We start from the raw sequence: 18,458 nt of genomic DNA, 5'->3' as shown, positions 1-18,458 counted from the left end.
CAAGCTCAGTCGGACCACCACCACCTTCACTGTACCAACCCATCCTTGCAGAGCCCAGCCCACGTCCCAGATAAAGCCGAGGCCCTTGCAACGTCCAGAAAGCAGCTCAAGGTCATTCTTCATTTTATTAATTTCAAGCCCAGCAGTGAAAATGTCAGCTGTGGAGGAACCTGCCTTTGCTTAGTTTGTTGCCTGCTGTAATTCCCTGAAGTCCAATTGCCATTTATAGCGATGGGGTTGGGTGGAGCATCCCTGGGAAGAAGGAGATCACAGGCTGCATTCTTCAGCTGCTGCAAGACTCTTTTCCCCTAGGAACTGGGCACACGCTGTGCTACTATGAAACAAACAACAGTCGGTCGCAATTTTTAATTATACTACTACTGGCTTTCAACTAATTTGGTGCCAACCTCTACAAGAGCAGTTTCCAGCACTACAAAAATTTACCCTGAAAATCATTCCAATGAGTTCTGTTACTAAGGATGTGAACTCCCACAAAAATGAATGGCAGATTTGCAGTAACTTCACTGAAAGCAGGATCATGCTTCCCCCCCCCCCCCCCCCCCCGCAGTACAGAGCATGAAATGCCAGATGAAACAATAATATACTCATCATAAACATTGACGTGTTGAACTCAGAGTTGAGATGCATTGTGGTGTTACGTAACTAGCAGTGAGTATTAGAAACCAATATAAATTAATACTGCCTTAAACTTCCCTGCCTTTTACTGGCTTCTCTCAAAAAAACATCCGTAATCCAAACCAGAAAAAGAGTCAGAGCTCTTTCAAGTCCATTAGGGACTTGGTTATTGCCAGTCTGTCCTATACAGAAAGCATTCAGGCTACAGCAGACTACACAGGGAAGCATGCAATAAAGATATGCAAAGAGCATCCATAGATTGCAATCATATAGTTAAGGCTGTCCTCCTCCCCCATCTCTTCCAAAAGGCTAAAATTGCCTTCTATCTGAAAGCAAACCAGAAGACAATAGTACAAATACCATCCACAGTTCACACTTCCAAGAGTACTGTTTAAAAGCAAATAATCTCCTAAATTGCTCTTTCCAAAATAAGCTCCATTTTTTTTCTACTAGTTAATAATTACAGAAGAATTTTCTCAAGTTTATTGATGGTGGGAAAGAGAAGTACAGTTAGAGCATTATTTTCTTGTAGAGAACTGAAATAACACTTTTTCCAGATTTCCACAGAGATGTTCAGTGGAAAAATGCCCAGTATCCTGAAACACTTCTCTCTGGAAATTAATTTCACTCTTTCCTTCCCATATAATCTTCTATGGATGTGCAGAAAAGTACACAATAAAACAATATGCAGTCCTTAAAAGCACATTGAAACATTCATTTCTGGTATCTGAAATGTCTATCTGTGAGGCCCAAGTTGATTGTACAGTATTCCAAACCAACAAAGATTTTCTACCAACCTAGAAAGTCTTAGGGTTTGGGTTTTGGGGGTTTTTTATATTGTTTCCTAGCATTGCTTCTGATAAGAATCAGCAAGTTCTGCTTGGATTAGTTGTTTTATAGAAATAGTTGCATAACAAAGAGGAGTAAACTCCTGTGCCCAAGCCTTAAGCTCTAAGGTAAAAGACTAAAACGCCAACTATTAGAGTGTGACTGCATGTCTCAAGTTCTCATTTATTTTCAATTCTTCGGGTAGTTACAGAAGTAATTCTAAGAGTCATCCATCATGTCTCCTGTTAAAGATGTCTTTACAAAATGTGTCCACTTGTTTTTTCACCCTACCATGGGTGAGAGGATAAGAAGCATTTCAGACTGTCCAAGATAAACAGTTTTTAAAACTTGAGATTACCCAGATAAAAACTTTCTCAGAAACCTAGGGGAGAGCGAGAGGGCAGGAGGGGGCAGAAAGAAGGGGAAAGGAGAGGGAAGAGGCACTGACCCAGCTCATTTATCTCACTGCAGAAGAGAGCAGGGATATGTTCCAGACCAGCTAATAGTTTCAATCGTATCGCCTCATACAACCCATTTAAGTTTGCCTTGCGTTTTGCAATAGGAATTAACACATGATAACTGTTACCGAACTGAGCGATGAGTTGACCGTCCACGCCGCCGCACTGTCGCTGTCCCTTCAGAAGAAGGCTGTCCCTGCAAGGGCCAGACAGCTCCTCTCCAGAGGCAGAGCTGACAGAGGTGGGCACGCAGCCACAGCTTTCGGCTTAACCCAGCATCCTGCCCCTTAAAGGTGCTCATCTCCATCCTTGCGGGTCAGGACTGAGCTGAGGGGAATGTCGTGAAGGCACACAGTCAACTTCAGGTGTCACCAGGTTTCTAACAGTGCTTTCCTATTTTTCTGCAATGTTTTTCTCCAGTCCTACTGCTTTATGGTCACTACTGCCCCGTCCGCCCTTCAGCCCCGCAGGACTCGCACAAAAGGAAAACAACTGCTGCACAAAGGCAAGTGAGAGACTAAACACCTATTAACAACACAAAATAATACAACAAAAAAAAAATCAGAGGGATGGGGAGGGAAAAGGGACATCATTTATCTTCCACTTAATATCGCTCCTGTATTACACGACATACGGTATTTCAAATGCAGTATGATTTTAAAAGGTGATCGCCCCTCGTAAACAGCTGCGGTGAATTACTTGAGGCTATTGCAGAAAACGGCTGTCCAAGCTGTATCCCACTGCCCAGGCTGCACCCCGAGGGACCACTCGGTCCTGCTCCCAAACACTTCTGTCATCAAATAGCACAGCCGGTCCACAGACAACTGTTCTGCTGTATAACGTAGCACTGGGCTGGCCAGACAGACCTGTTCTAGACAACATCACCAATTTGTCTTTGCAACCCCCAAAATAAATTTAAAAAAATTAAAAGAAAAATTAATTTTTTTTCCTTGCCCTTACTAACACAAGATGCCTAAAATGCTTTTGATAGTCTACTGATCTGTGTACCTACAGCTGCTTAGGTTTACATGATGCTGGCATAAAATCAGCATAATTATGCTTGAAATAAAAGACAGGAAAAATTTTTAATAACAAAATGCTTGAAAGGTCAGCTTGTAGTACACGGCTGTTGAAGAAAACACATTATTAATCAGGATGTTACCGCATGTTTTTATTTGAGCATCTTGTTTCATAATTTAGGACCCAAATTTTGAATGTAAAATAATTACACCAAGTGTTTGTTTCCCACTGACCTTACCACCAGATTTGCCCATTCCAGTGTGAATTAATAAGGCTATTAAATCACTTGGCATCTGTCATCATGTAAACACAGTCAGAATCTGCTCCTTCACTCTCAGTGACACTACAAACCTTCTGACGGACTTTTCTTTGTATAGAAGTTATCTTCTGTAGATACACATATCTTCTGCATAGAAGATAAACTCCAGAGAGCAGACACTTACCTGGCCAACAGCATTGTGTTACTACCTAAAGCCAAGGATGGAGAATTTATTGGCTCTGCTGACAGCCACCATAGATTTTCAAACCCTGCAAGCCAAGAAACATTCATCTAAGCCATCTTGTGGGTTTTGTGCTGTGCTGGATCTAGACATGTTTTCTAAATCTTGGACTCTGCCTCCCCACTAAAACAACCCAAGGGAAACCAGCGCGGCACGCAGATACAGCTGGGGCTCTGCAGAACCTGTAAGGATTTTTTGCCAGCAGGGATATCAACATAAAATTTGGAAGCAGATGCGTGTGTGTTAGTGTGCATATGCATATCTGTAACGCAACGGTGGTTTGAGAGAAAAATGCCATACATTTACAACAGCTAATTATCAAAACAGTACGAACAGAATGAGAATACTCAGTTGTTACAGGCTGAAAAGCAGGAAAAAAGACTATTGCAAGGATGAGGACCTTGTAGCTGCCTCCTATGCCCCCACGTCCCACCCTGGCTGAGGTACCCTATGTCCCTAGGTAGGCCTGGGCTGCCTGCAAAATTCCCAAAATTCCCTGTAGTGCATTAGCAAGCAAAACTAAACAAAAAAACCCCAAACCAAACCCAAAAAACCAACCCCTACAGAAACTCATAACACATTGTAACAAGTTATTACCTGTTTTATTTTGCTACATATTTAACAAGTTTCCACAGGAAGGTGGCAACCAGGCCTGAGCATAAAGACAGCCACCTAGTATACAGTTATGTAGTCTTTTACAAGGTGGAGGGTTTTCTTGTGGGTTAACAGCTGACCTCACCTCACTAGCGCTACTGGGATAGTGAATATCCATCCCCCACGTTCTCATGTGTGCGGCACTGCTCTCTGAAGATTTTGGGAAGGTGTGTAAGTGCTGGTGGAGACAGACCCCACTGTCCCCAGTGGAGGTGGTCAAGCCTGAACTGAAGAGCTCGCACAGCTTCACGTACATCAACAACGGATGCTTATATTTTACAAATATTGTACTTATATTTTATGTAAGGCTGTCCCTACGCTTCAGGGGACACCGACCCACTCCAGACAGTGCTTGGTCTTACCAAGGCTCCCGTCTGACCAACCCACCCAGGTTTCTTTGCCGGGAGGGGGTGGGTGTGGAGCTGGGACCCATGCATGGTCCAGGCCTGGGAGCTGAGACGTGACCTCAGTCTGGTGGTACAGCAGCAACTACAGATGCGAAGAGAGAAGACGACGTGCATTTCTGGAGTCCAGAAGCATGTATGCAACCAAGCTTACGCAGCTGAACAAGTGACAACACATCAACAGCAGTGCAATTACTATCCGTGTTAGCACTGTTAATTTGCAGTTAAGGAAAGACACCATGTGCTAGCTTATGAACCTGATGTAACTTTAACTTAATATATTTACAATGCATTTTGCCAAAGAGTGCACGTATGGTTAGCTACCTTAGCTCAGCCATCTGCTAAGCTTCGGCAGCCCCGCAATGTTCCTGATATAGTGGCTTATCACTGCTGGTAAGGACAGTTGACCAAGACCATAGGTACTCTTGCTCAGGGCTCAGGCTGAAAGCTGATTTCAGTTCAGGATGGAGAAAACCACAAGCCCAGAACCAGAGGCTGAAGTTCATATTCACATACTACACGTGCCTAGGCTCATGCCCTGGCAGCAACCCAGCTGGCAGGGAACAGCCTTAATCCACACTATTAAACTGCCTCCCTCTCCAAAGTGGCCATGTCCAAATGGTGTGGCATGAATAATTCCCAGCCTGTGCTAACTCTATACTCTGGAACTGTTTCAGAGAGTTGGTCTAGACCTCAGCTACATCAGAGACATCAGCGATAACCTGACAGCACAGATGACTGAGTCCCAGCACCAGAGGATGCTCTCTGATGTGGTTCAACCTCTCCATGTAGACATGGCCAAAGAGAGCAGAGCAGGCAGCAGAGGGTAGATACACCTGCAGTCATGGCATTTACATGTCTCAAAGAAAGTGACTCACATACTGCAGTAAGTCCTAAGTAAGAGAAGACATGAAGCTTCTCTCAAGAGTAAAGCAAGGGGAGAGAGAAAGAAGCATCTCCTTTGTTTTCCTTCTGCTTCCACAGTTGTGCTAGACCTGTGCTGTCTACTGCCTGACCTTGGGAATGCAAATGAAAAAGAGATTCTTGCCCCTGACTGATTAGGCCAATTCTTCAAACTTGTACAAAAAAGGTAGTATTACATTTTGTGTTTTATTTTTCCTGTCTAAGCTATGTGAAGTATCTCTGTAAGAGTGAACTTGTGTGCATACCCTGTAGTAACAAACTTTTAACTAACTGCAAAAAAAAGAACTAACATTAATATCAGTGCTATACCATTAATTAACATTTACCTCTGTTAGGCAAGTCTTCTCAAGGTACTCTCAGTCCTACTGACTGGGTCACACTACTCTTAAAACTGGCATTGAGCTTCACCTAGATTAAGGCCAAATGACAGAAGACTCAACGTATTTCAAGTCAGGCAAGTCTATTTCTACAGAGCTGATTTATACTTTTGTGATCATTTGATGCTGTTTTCTTATAAAGCAGACAGTGGGGCTGCCTCTCTAAAATTACCTAGGAAGTTGTACGCTCCAGTTAACAGAGACAGATGAAGCTACTGGTATTATTCAGACAGTGCTAAGCACTTCTTTCACCTACTCGCCAACCCACACCACAGTCAGTGAGACTTTATGTCCAAGCAGTTACGCACGAGATGACTTGTGCTGTTCAATAACAGCCAATTCAGTAAATCTCTCAAAATACAAAGGATATCTTTCCTTTGGCCACCCTGTTGTATACAACTTGCAACAAATTTGACTGCTGGCAATCCTTAGCTCTGCAAGAGAACAGTAGCAGTGCTTTCCTCATGGCACACTTTAAACCAGATTTTTCAGCTCAGTATATTTTTTTTTTCCTATTTTCATGCCTGCACAATTCTTCTGATACCAGAAGACAAAAAAAAACCAACCCAACACCACAAACCAAAAAACCAAACATGAAGGACTTGTTCTGACACAGTGGGGTGCCTGATGGCTACAGTTTCCCAGCTCCTCAGGGGAGATGCCACTCTCAGAGCCCCTCTCTCCTGTTCTCCTGGGATAAGAGAAGAGTTTGACATTTTCCTCACCTTTTGAAAGGAAAATGAAATAAGCAGGCCTATCATCTACCTGATTTATTTTCCAACTTTGAGAAGCATAAGAAGGATCTGTTGCTACCTATTTACTCTTTTTCCTTTAGCCTTTCCAAGGGAAGAGCTGTTCCCCTGACTCCTTGGCAGGATAGAAGAGGTGATCCCATTACTCCTTGGGAAGCAAGAGCAAAAGGGATATTTTCACTTACCTCCACAAGGAAGTAAAAGAGGATCAACAGTGTTTAAAACACCAACAGACTCTGTGTAAGTGGAACAGAGCAGGAAGTTTAGGCTGCATAAGGATTTTCTTTAGAGTTCAGTTGCATCAGCAAAAAAAGGCAGTTGTGATTTCCCTGTCAGTTAACGCAGATGAGCATTTTTCACTCCGAGCTTTTACCTCAGCTAACTACTATCCAACCAAACTACTTCCATTTTTTCTCCTACGTAACGCAAAACATTAACATCAATTTCTAATTAAAGAATGCTCACAGAACATAGAAATTATAAGCCGCAGAAAATCTTTAGGTTGATTTACACTGCTATTGCATTTTATTTTTCATGGTATGAAAAAAGCAACTATAACCTGCTATGCCTTACTCAGCATTTCTTCAACATTCTTCCTTACTGAGACGTTAATAAGGTCAATGATAAAAAAATTGGAAACATCACTTACAAATTAGTGCATTAACCTAATTTCTATCACCATGAAAACCTTGGATTCTTTTGTCCTGAAGCTTCACACCAGGACAACAGAAGCACCATGTCTGGCTGGCAAAATGCATACCTAAATACTTCAGAAGCCAAGAGCTTTATACATCGAAATTGAAATTTTAGTCATACAATTTTGCTTTCTGAAATTATTTCTGAGTATTATCAAACCACACAGTTAACTTAAGCTTGTTTTCGTGACCTGACACAGTACTATTAACATAGGTTATGGCCTAAATTGGCTGACTGTAAGAAAAGCAAAATACCTTACTTTTCTTTAACTCCCAACTGTGATGACATGAATGATGGAAGACCTCAGGGCCATGAAGTCATTAAGTGCTGGGAAACGAAAAGCCTTTCAGAATGTGATCCAAATGTAGGAATTCACCCGTCCACTCTGCTCCTCCTCTTCACTGGGGCGAGCAAGGATGTTCCCTGTATGGAGATCTTGGTGCCCACTCGTTGGGTAAGGCATGGGTGACAGTCCTGCAATTGCTTAAAACTGTGTGCAAATAGATATTAATCCTCCTCTTCCAATACTCAATTTTGAGTCTGAGAAGTCTTTTCACTGAAAATCTATTTATTTCTGAATGCAATGAGAATAGACGGGTTCCTGCAATGGAAATATCAGCCCCTCCCAGTTTCTTAGCTCCGCTCATGGCAGCACTTTGAAAGCATGACCTCCTTAACTTTGACGCACACTTTTGCAGAGAAGTCGCTTCAGATAATGCTTTTAGCAAGGCAAACGTACCACACCATTATAATAATAAATGATATGTGAATTATAAATTTGGCACAAAATTCTATAGTCCATGAACAGAATTACATTAAGATAGATAAAACGGCCAGGAAAAGCAGAAAAGAAACTCATAACTCTAACGAGGGAGTGGTCTTCAAGGCAGCTTTTAAGTAAGTATTTTTATCAATTTTTTTTCTTGTAAGTCTCCTGTAAGGTTTCTCAGAAAAAAAACCCAAAAACCCAGCCCCCAAGAGTCATGAGAGCAAAAACTCAACACAGCAAAAAAGGATCATTCACAGCTCAAATATTTTTGCAGATTCTCCAGTTGCTAAAACCTATTGTTGTTTTTTTAAGGCTATGACTGCTCCCACATTCCTTTCTCAGAATCTACTAAAGCTGCGCTGTTGGCAAGTATTGCTACATTACTTTTAAATGACATTTAGTCCTTTTGCTCTTGGTACTCATGAACTGGGCTTCAAAATTAAAGGGAACTGCCCTCAGAGATTGCAGAAACAATGGAGACCAAAACCAAAAAAAGTTCAAACATTTGCGTTCTGTCTCAAGATAAATTCCAAAATCCAAAAGGAATTTTATCACCAATTTGCTGTTCCCACCAAATACTTAATAACGAATAATCCAACTTTCCAAAGAGACTGCAGAAGATTTGTCCTCGACTGTTTATTTTCATTCAGATCCAGATGCTAATATATGAGCGTTGGGTTTTTTTCTGATATAATGATAGCCAAAGCAGTATTTTTTCATCTTGTTACAGACACTATAATTTGAGAAAGACGGGGGTCTGAATCTTGACCGCTTGCCTCCTAGGTGTAACATATGCTATGCCACTGAGCGTTAGCAAAGAGTCGCCCATCTTGGCCTCAGAGTTAACACACGGCATTTGACAGCTCTGTGCCATTACTGCTTTCTGAAGATCATCCTGCCTTCACGAATAGCAAAGAAAAGAGATTAGCATTGCAGAGGAAAACTCGCCCTCCTGAGACTGGAATAGCATTTGGTGTGCCACGGCACGATGTGCTGGAGTTGGCAGCCGCTCCGGGCCAAAGGGCAGGATTTCTTTTCCAAACTCCTCCAATCTTATTAATCTTTCCATAGGAATGAAGTAGAGATAGTAACACTGTTTTGACTGCTAATGCTTCATGTAAAAATAAGCTCCTAATGACTTCAGACAGAACACAAATCTGCCAGTCAGCAAAATATTTAAGTACATGCTTAGTTTAAGAAGTTTTGCTATCTATTGTGTGCAACTATTCTCTTGAATCATAGACGTAGGCTGGGTTTTGTACAGCCAAACTTGAGCTATTTAGCAACTCATCCCACCCATCCCAGCATCCTAGAAGGGAATGCTTTGACCTAAAGAGGTGCTCGCTCTTTCTGTCGACTGCAGTGAGGTACGAGACAATTGCCTTATATGTTTAACTGGTAGATGAGAAAGCTCATGCCTGAAAAATCCTACCCATAATGGCTTACCACTAACTCAGCGAGACAAATCTGTCACCGCTATATTCGTTACGTGAACTCAAAGATTGTCAGCAAGACCCAGGGCAAGCACTATGTTACTACAGAGTAATTTTACTTTGTAACAGCAAGGCAAACAAAATACATCTTACAGTTTTCTTTTCTAGTTCCCCCTCAGCAAACACATCCTGGTTTTATCAACTTGAGCTAATACATAAAATATTTCATCTTTTTGACAAACGAATTCACTTTAACACACCTGGTAGCAGGAAGAAAGTTATTCATTACTGAGCTTCATCAGTTTTAACCAGCTCCCAATTATGTAAAACCAGAGCACTGCAAATTGAACCTGACCCACTGGGTCTTCAGACAGAGAAGATTCATTTCAAAGCAAGTTCAGAAGATGAAACTACATCAACTATATGGAATACCTTCAAGTGCCAGTCTTGGTTTATCAGTCCAGAAATTTGTTTCGAACATGGAATTTCACGCAGTAAATGAAATTGTGGTTTTGCGGTATTGTACGACAAAGGAATTTGCCTAAAAATGGGAGATGTTCATGCATTTGTATTCAGGCAACTCCACAGTCATAAAAGCCCATGATATCCTTTAAATGAAGGAAGAAAAAAACAGAAAACAAAAAAAATCTTGTCCAGTTTTAGGTAGTACTTTTTGCCTGTACCAAGTCAGAAAGATGAGAAGTGTTGAATATTTGGAAAAGGTTATCTGCGTAACAGAAAACTTGATCATTACACTAGGAAAAGAGAATCACAGATTTTGGAAACTATGATATCTGCTTTTTTTCCTGCTTTAGTGTTTTTGCTAGTCCAAAAATATTCCCCATTTCTCTAAGACCAGATGGCTTTAAGTTTTAACCTCGTGGACTGCGGCAGCAAAGTTGGAACAGAACTGGAAACACAGAGGTTTTCATTCTCATTAAATGGTAATGTTTTTAAAATTTAGTTTCAGCTCACATCAGGTCCACAGCAAAACTTCCAAAATGTGTTACAGCAGGAGGTTCTGAGCTAGGGAAAAAGATGGAAAAAACCATTTAACAAAATGCCTCCATCTGCCTTACTTTCACTTCACAAACACAGAATTTCTCAAAATTTGTGACTTTGGGCCAGTATCTCTACATAGGCAACTCTAGACCAGAACCTTCAGGGCTTCTGGACTCTTGGCTCACCTGAAAGACATCCCAGTAGACCCTGTGGTTTTAAGATATGAATCTTTGATTTGCCGCAAATTAATCAAACTTTTTATGTTTTTGGCACACAAAGTTTGACCATTTTTTTCTATAGAATTATTCTTCCCAAAGTGTTCTGTCGTCTTGTATTGCTGCATGCTGTTCAGCACACAAAGAATATTGAAAACCTTCTCTAGAAAACGATGCCATCATAGGTATTACCACTGACTCAGAGTATAACAGCACGATCAATGCAATGCTTGGCTTCACCATCTGTTCTTAGGCAAGGAAATACGCTAAACTAAACTGACATACCTACGGATTACGATGGTCTCCTTTTCCTTAGAGGAAGGAATATCTTCTTTGGAAGGTATTAACATCTTTAAAATGGTACCAGAGCTTGATGAGACCCCAGGCGTCACATTTCAATTTTCTGCTTTTCTCTGTACACACAAGCCTCAAAATCTCCATCACTGAAAGACTGGCATCGACATTGACTGCCTATGAACATGTATGTAGAGGCATATTACTCCTGCACTAGCACTTAGATTTGTTACAAGAACACTCAAATGCCAAGCATTTAGAACTGCTGCGTCAAGGCATCTGGAAAGTGAAGCACTCAAGTACCCTCCATGGAGACGTAAGTTAGGAGGAAGCAATAGAAACTCTTCCTTGCATGTTCCATAGCTGGAATTCAAACACGAAGGAGGACAATACATGAGGCAATACTCTGCATGGACAGATATGGTGCTGTATTGTGGTCTAGAGACACTTTTCCCTTAAACATCACACATAAGTATTTTGCACGTTTCTTCTGTTATGCTTCTATTATGTTATCCTCCCACTTGGGGAAGGGGGCATATAATAAAAGAATATGCTCCCTATTTTGGAGAATATAATAGTGTTCTTATGTGTTTTGAAAAGATGCAGACCGTCCAATGACAGGAAAGACAAACTTTGGTGCAAGAGCTTTTATTGTATGGTCTGGACAGCATAACAGGAGCCATCCCTGAGAGCTTCTATGTGCCACTGTTAAATACATGTTAAATAACAGTGTGAACACAGTAAAGTGGGTGCCTTTCTCCACCTGCGCCTCCATCCTATGACTGATTCAATGGGAGCTGGCTACATCAACCACCACCATTACCAGTGGCAGTCCAGCACCACCCACAAGTGCAGAGCCGACCACCTCTCCAACACGCACTTTATGGCACTCCAACACCCGCTGATGCAAATCCCCCGGCTGTATCCAGTTTCACCAGTACCAACCAAGCCTGCCAATGCCAGCTCAAACAGCACAACCGCAGGCGGGTGAACAGCCAAACCTGCCTGAGCAGCCCCAGCACCCTGTCAATCCCAGCCAACCGATGCGGCCCCAACAGCTGGGGAATCCCCACCTGCCCACGTACCCCATGAACCCGCTGCCCTGTGTGCTCCCGGACATGCCTCTGGAGCCATGGCAGTCCACCAGCAAGAAAAAGCAAGGAGAAATAATAAGAAGGCTTTTCCCCGCCCCCCACCTCCCCTCAGCCATTATGGCCAAGAGTGTGTTAGTTAAATCAGTGTATCTCTCTGTGCAGTCACACTCCTGTCAGGTTGGAATTGGTTTATATCAGTTTAGCTTCTGTCAGACCGGACCAAAAGATCAAATTTTAAACAAATTTGTAATTAAAGCAGGCAGATGACTGCCAGATCAGATCTCTTACTGCAGCTTTATCGTATCAACACAGCTTCGAGTCTGTCGCGTCAAAGCTACACAAAGTTACATGGAATTTCAGAGGAAGAAATGTGTATTAACAAACTGTGCAATGCTGTACAAAGGGAACACTACACATTGCAGGACCTTTTGTTCTACAGGAAAATACAAACATACTAATATCATGGCCTTTCCAACAGATAGAGTTAATAACATGTCCTATTCTGTTTAAAAGAAACCAAGCATGCAATACAGTATGTGCTCACTATGTGATTCAGATAGCAGGAAGATTATAACAGCTTCTTCTACCAGTGCAACAAGCTTCCACAATTTTTAACTCACTGCTTTTCTCCCCATTTTATACTTGAAGCTCACTAATGCTTTTACTTGGGAAAAAGCCACAAATCTCATTCTTTCTGTATCTTAGAACTCATTTCTTATCATCACTGGGAAAGAGACAAAACAGAAACCCCATCACTACTGCACGAGAGCTCTTTGTAAGGCTGGTTTTAATTTCATTGTTTTCCTTCTCTCTCAGGATTAAAGAGACCAGGAAATCAGAAAAAAACCTGAAGTATTTTAGGCATTTTCACTTGCTTTCAAAAATCAATCCATCTCCTGTACTCAGTGGTGCATGCCTCCATTAACCCTCCTTCTCAGTGAGCACTCTAACTGGAAAAACAGAAGTGTGTAACTAGCAGAGAATAAAAATACTTTAAAAAAAACCCCAACAAAACAACATTTTTGTTGAGCTTGGGATTTAAAAGATGAGCTTGAGGTGTTATACTTTGTACCAAAAATAGTATGATGATTGAGCGGAATAAACATGCTATCCTGAAAAATAGTCACACTGTGGTTTGAAAAACCAAATTTTAAAGACTTTCTTATAACTTTAATCTGAAAATGTACTTAAAATAGAGACATGCCTAATACACACCACAAACTTGTACCATGATTGAATTTGACTTTAGACAGTGAGAACATGACACTGTCACAAAGTACCCTGTGCTTCTAGTAAAAACATAGAGAATTAAATCTCCATGGACTGTTTCTAGTTTTGTTTTTACAAATCATCTGAGAACACAAGACCATATCTTACTCCTTCCCTTACTAATGAGATAAGAAAGAATACAGTTTGTTGGGTTTTTTCTGAGAGAACTGAGAACTTAATAAAAAATATTTTATTAAAATCACTGGCTTCACTCACTCCATGTCACAAGAGTCCAAACCATTTAATTCCTGTGAAAAGGCACACTTACACAGGGAGTTATTAGCTATAAAATCCTTAAATTAAATTTGACAGGCTTCTACTGTAAAAGTTACCTCTGTTAAAGACACGGTGCCAGCTCACAGGCTGTACTAGCATCCTCCACAGAGGTACCTAGGGGCAAGGTAGAAGAGAGGTATTTCCTACCAATGCAGCGAGGACTGTCACTGATCTGGCATGTTGGGGGAGGATTTACGCCAGACTCATCAGAATTCACCTTCCCAAAGAGTCAGGAAAACAAAGAAAGAGGCTTTAATTCCTTCTGTAACAAAAAAAAATAAATCTCCTCCCCAGACCGGTACGGGGAAACCAGCATCATGCTGCCCATCAGCCTGCTCGGACAGCAAAAGCGCTGCCAGAGCTCTCAGAGAAAGGCAGCACAGCTGGCGATGGCAAAGCAGCGATTCAGTCACCGGCAAAACAGCAATTCAGTCACCGGCAGTGAGCACTGGCTATTAAAAAATCCCCAAAGCGGGTCCCAGCAGCAAGCGCAGGCTGAGCCTGGGCTAGATAACCGCGACCGGCCGAGGTTGTGCTCACCGCGCACCCGCGCCTCCGCCACGCTGCGCAAACATCCCCTGAGACTTGCAGAGACTGTACTTCCAATCCCTTAAAGATCTCTACGTTTTCGTTTTGCTTCATTCAACAGGAACAAAAACACCTAGAAGTGAGGAGGGTTGACCTGGTCTAGCTGTCTCCACAACAAACAGAGGCATCGCTGTCAACTGCACCAACGTGAGCCACCTATAACGCCAGGCTTTAGGTCTTTGCATCAGGCTCTGGCCCGCTTCTCTTCAGCATCACTGACAAAACCCATCTCCAAGGTGTATTTTTTTCTGTTCTTATCTCCTTTATGTATGATGCTAGACCTACTAAAGATTAGCTCTTATTATCTTAGTGGTCAAGGCAGCATCTCCTGAAGCCAACAGAAATTCAGAATTCTACTATCAAACCTATTTATCTTTTCTTGCAAAATATTCTACATTTTTAGAATGCACAGCCAAAAAAAAATCATTTTACCCTTTTTTTCTGTTTTAAAAACCAAAGAAATTTAAGAATAACAATAACCACCTAGAAAGAGAGGAAATTAAAAAAGCTTTAGTTGACTCCAAACCAACCAATCGGTTGCTTTATTAATCAAAGCAAAACCCAACCTTTACATTATGCTGTCCACGCACTGAGATTTTTCTTCTGCATATTAACAGTATCGTTCTGCATGGATGCTTGCACTAGAAAAAGGTAAATGGTATTGAACATTTCAAAATAACTGTATGGCAGGTGGTGTTATTTAAAAAGAAAGGATTTTATCCACTACACTGGACCTTTTGCAGAGCCCCTTTATGAGATAACTCCTTAGTGTCCACTTCAGCCCTTGGAAGCTACACACAGCTTGTCTCGAAGTCCCACAGAGAAGAAATGCAGAGACCTGGAAAGGAGGTGTTGCAGCGCTGGGGATCATGCGCTTCAATCCATTTGTAACTCCACCGTGCGGGATTGCCCCACCACATAACATGACATCAACAGTAGAATTTAAACCTCTACTCGCCCCCCTTCAATTGAATCTGTATCCGCCCCTGGATCTCAAAGAACAGCTTACCGCAACAAACGTCTATACGCACAACACAGGAGACACAGCTCACACTTCAAATTAACTTCATCTGCCTACGTGGCCCGGCACAACGCTATGCTGAGCTGCCAGCTCAAGTCCCGCCAGAACGGCGGCGATGCCAGATCGACGCTCGGTGTCGGTGGAGCAGAGCAGCCCTGGAGCAGCACAGTGCAGCCTTCCCTCCGCCGGGACCGTGACTGGGGAAAGCCGACTTCATGGAGACTGAATTCAGGTCCATGAAGCCCAGGAAACTGAGCAGAGCAGTGAAAAATAGAAGAAGGAAAAGACAGAGGAAGAGAATTTAAAAAGGAAGGAAAAAGTATGGTGCAAAAATAAAAAAAAACAGGATCAATAAGCAGTATTGGACAGACAAACCTTTGAATAGTGATTAAAAAGTTACTAACCTCTATGCACAAGTAGAAGCAAGGACACAGAATTCAAGTGGAAATTAATCTTAATTTGTTCTTAAAGGTAATTTGCAAACTAATATCAGGCTAACTGCCCTCATTTGCTTCTGAGAACCATAGTGAGACTTTTAGAGAAATGGGAATCAGGAACTGGTGTCAGAAAAAGGAAGATATAGACCTAGTTCATTTGAATGAGACTAGAAAAAAAAGACAGAGACAACAGCCCTCTGCATGCAGGCCAGCGGACCGCAAGGGCAACCAAAGTCTTGTATATCAACATTTTGAAGGATCTCTACAACTTCATACTTCTTGGCTCACTAGGAGAACATTTCCAGGGCCATAAATGGCAATTCAGAGCGACAGCCGACTGGGAAGCGTGTTCGCACATTAACCATTTGCAAACACAAGAAATGCGTATCTCTGAATCCAGGCTTCTGACAACCTGTCCCCTAAGATGGAGATTTTGTAAGAGCAAATCAGTTATCAGTTAGATGCCCATATGTTACCACCTTGCAATGATCTATAGCTGCCATTTATGATTTCAGAAAGGTCTATTTTTATGATTACCCTGACAGAAGAAATGAAGTGACAACTTAAGAGAACAACGAGAGCAAACAATCTTTTTCCTGCACTTCTACAGAAATGCAGCCCACTATTCTAATGCCAGTTGTTCCAGAAGTCCTCCCCCATGTATTTACCATTTTTAAATTCTGAAAGCGGCATTTCCCAGTTCGCTAGCTCCCGCCTGACAGAGAATTATTCCCTTGCTTCCTAACATATAACCAAGGAAGAACAAAAGATGAGCTCAACTTATCATCAAGCAACATACCCGCTAGCTTTGCATTCCTTTCTCAGACAGAAAATTACACATCTGGATTTAAGTCCTATTACCTCACCTCTAACCTTTGCTATACAGCCTTTCAGAGAGGGAGAGAGCATACAGGCATAACATATTTGCATGGAGCAGACAACCTGGGGTAGTTAAGAAAATCACCTGCACGTTTGCTGAGCTCCTTCTTCTTCCTACAGCTATCGACTTACTGCTGGAGAAAAAGGTAACCTCTATAAATACACAACATATTTGGCATAGGGCACTGCCGGAAATCAAGGCAGAGATAAGCAATGCCTGAAATGAGCTAATTTTCTTTAGCCACAGCCAACTGGCTTTTGCAGAGACTGCTAACTGGGAAAAAAAGTCCTGTAAGCCACTGAAAGGGACAGACTGGGGAAGAAAATAGAGGGGAGAGAATGACAAGAATTGGGGAAAGCCTCCAGAAGACTGCAAGGCGCATCATGCTAGAAACCTGCAGCCTGAGAGAAGATGGAGGAGATTCCTAAGATACAGAATCAAGACAGGCTGAGAGAGTGAGAAGTACTGAATATCCCACTAGAGACAAGAGAAAAAGGTAAGTGAAACTTTGGGGGAAGCAAAGTGTAAACTTTGGTGTAAAGCAAAGAATAAAACAGAAGAGAGCAAACAAAAAGATAAAAATCAATGTGAGACCATATGAAATTAATTGAAATTCATCTAGAAAGCAAAACAGTTATGATTTCCCCTAAGGGATTAATATCTCTGTTTCTCTTGATACAAGTTCACATGCAAAGACTATTTATTATTGTTGCCTAAAAATTCCAGCAAAGTAAAGTACAAGTATTCTCAAGTCTAAAGCATCCATGGGAAATTTCTCTTCCTGACAGCTAAAATCAACCAAATCGGTACGTTTCAAATATCATAACATGACGAAAAAGAACAGCGTGAAGTAGCTCAGGTATTTTTTTTCATCACTTTTATTCTATCATCAAAGCCATGTAAAATGACTGAAAAACATTCTCTGAAAAACAACCAAGCTAAAAATTGGGCCCCACAGGGATTCCCAGCAACCCAGAGCTGTTTGTGGAATGCAGCCGCCCCAGGAGGCTTCATCTCTTTGCCGAGCAGGAACGAAGGGATCCCATCAGATACTAACTGTCCATAGATAATGGTACCTGCAATAAGATCAATCAGAAAATGATCTCCCAAGCAAAGTACCAGGCCATTAACTTGAGTGAATCTGCATGTTATCATATGTTAGAGTGGAAAATTTCTACGGAACTTAAAAACCTCGGGCTTAAAGTCCACTTAGATCCCTCTAAACTGATTAAGTCCTTGATTAATGAAGAGAAAGGAATGATTTTGAAGGCCTTTAAGGAACAAATCACTCCCCTGCAGCTGAGAAACTGAACAGCCCAGAGTTACAGCAAACACTGAGAGCCCAACCGGAATGTACTGCTTTGAAAGAGGCAATTAATAGACCTTGACTGCAAGGTCAGCCACCCTCCTGGTTCCTCCCATGGCACAAGCTGCCCTCCCAAACCCTCCTTGATGGTGCGGACAGCCCAGAAGTCACTGACGGTCCACGTAAGTGCAATATCTCTCCGAACAGAACTATTGATAAGGTCAGGGCCATAAAGATTTCTAGACACAGACTTTTATTTCACAACTTAGCCTTTTAATTTCACATGTGTGCAATGAGTGTTATTTTAGGCCCAAGGGAGCTTCTTCAGAAGTTAATGGATATGCACATACCATGATGAAAAAGCATGCCTGTGATTATTATCAAATCACATTTTCCCTCACATCTAATTACGCAAAACATGAACTCAGACCAAGTTAAGCATGGCACTGGGGAAAAACAATTTTCACGGTAAAGACTAAATGGAGTGGCCAGAAGAGATCAGAGACATGAAGAGCAAAGGTGAGGAAAGAACAGGAAACTCACACCTCTAGGTGGAATTCCCCCAGCCTTGGTGAATGCCGAGGGGTGAGGATCAAGCTCCCCTTGATCATGTTGTGCAGAAACA

The 18,458-nt window shown here is 41.9% G+C and overlaps 1 protein-coding gene across 3 annotated transcripts in view; it reads right to left on the bottom strand.

The window, feature by feature from the left end:
* Nucleotides 1-18,458, bottom strand: part of ARHGAP6 (Rho GTPase activating protein 6) — a 343,171-nt gene that overhangs the window by 82,021 nt on the left and 242,692 nt on the right. Inside the window, exon 1 of one of the 3 annotated variants that reach the window (XM_075776412.1) lies at nt 15,615-15,740. The exons of the other annotated variants lie outside the window; for them this stretch is intronic. The gene's annotated coding sequence lies outside the window, so the exon portion shown is untranslated. Of the gene's footprint in view, nt 1-15,614; nt 15,741-18,458 lie in introns of those variants that run through there. 3 annotated transcript variants of the gene reach the window in all.

The sequence above is a fragment of the Balearica regulorum genome, chromosome 1, assembly GCF_011004875.1.
Source record: "Balearica regulorum gibbericeps isolate bBalReg1 chromosome 1, bBalReg1.pri, whole genome shotgun sequence".
Classification (NCBI taxonomy): domain Eukaryota; kingdom Metazoa; phylum Chordata; class Aves; order Gruiformes; family Gruidae; genus Balearica; species Balearica regulorum.
Note: the sequence above shows the minus strand (reverse complement) of the source record. Positions and strands in the feature narration are given on the sequence as shown.